Here is a 3928-nt window from a genome sequence, read left to right as displayed (position 1 = left end):
TGCTATTTTAAGTGCAGTCACAGAGTGTGATATGAGTGATGTGCAAGGCAGCAGGCAGTGGGTTGATGGTGGTGCTAGGATTGAGGAAGGACAGGTCACACTTCATCATGACCTGTCATCACTTTATGATTAAGATTAACAATTTAATCCTTCAGAAAATACAGAGTCACTGGTGATAGAAGAACTATTATTTTTGGTGGCATTTGAAATAACCCTGCAGGAGAGGAAACAACAGGTGTAAAGTTGTAGAAATAGGAGACAGAGAGACAGCTCAGGAAGTTATTGAAAAGTTCTGTGAGATGTAGTAACACCTGAAATAAAGATTCTTGCTGATTCTGACCATAAAGAATGTGAGTGTATATCATAAAATGCCAATAATTATAGCGTATTCTTTTTCCTCTAGGACTGGTAAATAAATATAAAGAAGTTACATTTTGTTTTTCCTTAACAAGTATTCAAAAAGTTTGTTTCATGATTACTATTAACACTCTAATGTGCTGTTGCTAATATATCCAGTATTTGTTCACCAGAGTCTTACCTAGAAGGTCATTCTGGGGTATCCACTTATAGAGTCGAGTATTGAGGCCTAATGTATCTGGTTTTTTTCCATCAAATCTCCACAGAACCTGTTACAGTAAAGAAAATATCTTATTCCATGAGTGGAATTAAAATGTTATAGAATGTTAGAACTGTAAAAAGATAGGAACAAGATCAAGGGATGTTAGTAAATCAGAACTACTCAAAGACTGATGTAAATAGAATACTCACATTTAATTTTCTCAACTTTTATAATTAGTTAGGCACATAAGGAAATCACGATTTTCCAAAATAGTACCTTAGAAAAAATCAGATTATCAATGAAAAGTTCAAGTATTTAAAAAATTGTTACACTTTTTAAAAGAAAACCTACGTGCAGCCAGCCAACATATGAAAAAAAAAAAAATAAAGAAGCTTAACATCACAGATCATTAGAGAAATTTGAATCAAAACCATGATGAGACAGCATCTCACACTGGTCAGAATATCATGATGTGGGTGAGGTTGTACAGAAAAGGCTTGCTTATACTCTGTTGGTTGAAATGTAAGTTAGTTTATCCATTGTGGAAGACAGTGGCAATTCTGCAAAAACCAAGAGGGGAAAATACCATGAAACCCAGCAATCCCATTACTAGATATGTAACAAAAGGACCATAAATTGTTCTTTTATAATGACCCATGCACAGATATATTAATTGTAGTACCATTCACAATAGCAAGGACATGGAATCACCCTAAATGCCCATTGGTTATGGGCTGAATAAAGAAAATATGGTACATATACACTACTGAATATTATGCAGCCATAAAATAAGAACAAATTTTGTATTTTGCAGAGATATAGATGGAGCTGGAGACCATTATCCTTAGCAAACTAGCAAAGGGATGGAAATAAAAATATGGCATATCCTCACTTATAAGTGGAAGGTGAAAGATGACAACATGTGGACATATAGACAGGAACAGCATACACTGCTGTGTATTGGAGGCTGGAGGGTGGGAGGGCAATGAGGATCAGGAAAAATAATTAACTGATATTAGTCTGAGTATCTGGGTAACGAAATGATCAGTACAATAAACCCCCATGACAAAGTTTACCTATTTAAAAAAACTGTACACATACCCTTGAACTTAAAATAAAAGCTAAAAATAAAAGTTAAATTAAGTTTTAAAAATAAAAATATTCTAAGAAATGTATAAAAAATTTTAACTATTCATTATAATTCTAGTGTAAAAAACTAACAATTTCATAATGACCTGCGTGCTTCTTTTCTTTTATGTATTTTATATTAGTTTTCATCTTCCAAATTTAATTTGAATGTATTCATTTCTTTTTGAGTAATTTGACAAGTAGTTCACATGTACCTACTTGTGTATAGGTTATAATGTTAGAGCCCGTTGTCCCTTGAATTTCAAGGGACCATTTTTGACACAAATTCAGAGTATTATCAGTATTTCTAACTTTGGATACTTTTTGGCATAGAAATGAGGAACCTGTTTGTATCATGAATAAAAATACAGCTGTTGAATAAACTCAAAATTGCATTTTGCTGAATTTGGTCAACTGATTATTAACACCGAGACAACATGCTACAAAGCTTTGACAGCAGTGATTAATATGTTCTGCTATAGCCAAGACATTTTACATTTAAGTTACTAATTTTGAAACTGTGTGGGTACTTGGACAAGTTGTCTGTCAGCCTAGGCTGTTCTTTCTCTGAATAGTACCCTGAACATTACTCAGATACACCTCTTCAAAAATGTACAGGAAGTACAAGAGGCTGGATTACACGGCAAGCCTAAACTGCATGATGTATGTCAGACTTTTTGAAATATCTGCTATTGTTATTGTGCTAGTGAAGTTACCCATTAAAATGTAACTTTTTCTGATAACACCAGTAGTGTCTACAGTGTCCTCAGGAATTCTTAAACAAAATGGTCAAATGACAGGGGAAGAATTTGGTGGTATCTCTTACCTGACCCCAATATCACGGTAATACCAAAACTTCACCTACATTTCTTGAATAAATTTATTCCTGATTATGCTAATAATGCCAAATTTATTATCAATGAACAAAACCCTCTGTATTATCTTAGCATCGTTCGTGTATATTTTTGATTTTGAACTAATATCTGAGATAATTAGTGCTTACCCAACAGCTAAATTTTTAGTCAGGATGTTTCTTTTTAAAATTTTTCATATCCATAAAGTTTATTTTAAAAAATGTAAAAAAGTAATTATATGGGAATATTTATTAATATACTTAAAAAGTTTGTTCCATAAGTTGAAGTAAAATACATTAGCAATATCTTCCAAACTCCATCTTTATAAAAATAAAACTTCTAGATCCTGAAACATACTACAGTGGAGTCTATAGTTTACAATTTTTTTTTTTTTTGAGATGGAGTCACGCCCTATTGACCAGGCTGGAGTGCATTGGTCCAATCTCAGCTCACCGCAATCTCTGCCTCCTGGCTTCAGGTGATTCTCCTGCCCCAACCTCCAAAGTAGCTGCGATCACAGGTGCATGCCAACATGCCTGGGTAATTTTTTGTATCTTTAGAAGAGATGGGGTTACACCATGTTGGCCAAGTTGGTCTCGAACTCCTGACCTCGTGATCCACCCGCCTTGGTCTCCCAAAGTGCTGGGATTACTGGCGTGAGCTACCATGTCTGGCCTATAGTTAAAAATCCTTTTAATCACAGGATTGGAATTCATTTTCCTTACTCCCCTGCTCCCCACATGTGCCAGTTATTATTCTTAAATTAATGACATTCAATCATGTTATACTACCACAGATCTTTAAATAAAGTATATACCGCATAATTACTAACAGAGCCAATCTTCTCCATTTGTTGTCAGGTATTTTATATAAGCATCTGAGTTAAAGTGCAAATAGGAATATTACATTTCATAATTGTAAACATTCACCAAGAGCTTCCAGAGTACAATAAGTAATAGGGGTGGCCCAAAAATCAGTCAAGTGTTCTTCACTCATTGGATACTGCTGAGATTAGGAAAACTGTTCTGAAGAAAATGATCATAAGTCTTACTTGTATTTCTACAAGGATGCAGTTCTGGATACACATTTTTAATGAAAACACCTGAAAGTCATTCTAAAGACTACATTAAGCACCATTTTCACTTACCTGAAATATATTGAGTTAAATTCAGCAGTATGTATGAGTGTTAATATCAGAAATTAAAAATAACTCTGGGTCTCAAGTTGCCTTTGGTGGATACATATGGAGTAGTGAGTTCCCACTGATGCTAATGGGAACCACTCGTGCATACCAAGGGTAGAAACTCCCCCAGGGCCACATGCAACCTCTAAGTCTGAGGCACAACTATGACTTCTGTCGGTGGATGCTATACAAGCATATTTAAGG

At 34.5% G+C, this 3928-nt stretch overlaps 1 pseudogene; it reads right to left on the bottom strand.

The window, feature by feature from the left end:
• The window catches only part of LOC105527725, a 53026-nt pseudogene that overhangs the window by 36919 nt on the left and 12179 nt on the right, over positions 1 to 3928 (bottom strand).

The sequence above is a fragment of the Colobus angolensis genome, unplaced genomic scaffold (assembly GCF_000951035.1).
Source record: "Colobus angolensis palliatus isolate OR3802 unplaced genomic scaffold, Cang.pa_1.0 Scaffold643, whole genome shotgun sequence".
Classification (NCBI taxonomy): Eukaryota; Metazoa; Chordata; class Mammalia; order Primates; family Cercopithecidae; genus Colobus; species Colobus angolensis.
The sequence above is the reverse complement of the archived record's forward strand: the minus strand, read 5'-3'. Positions and strand labels throughout refer to the sequence as shown.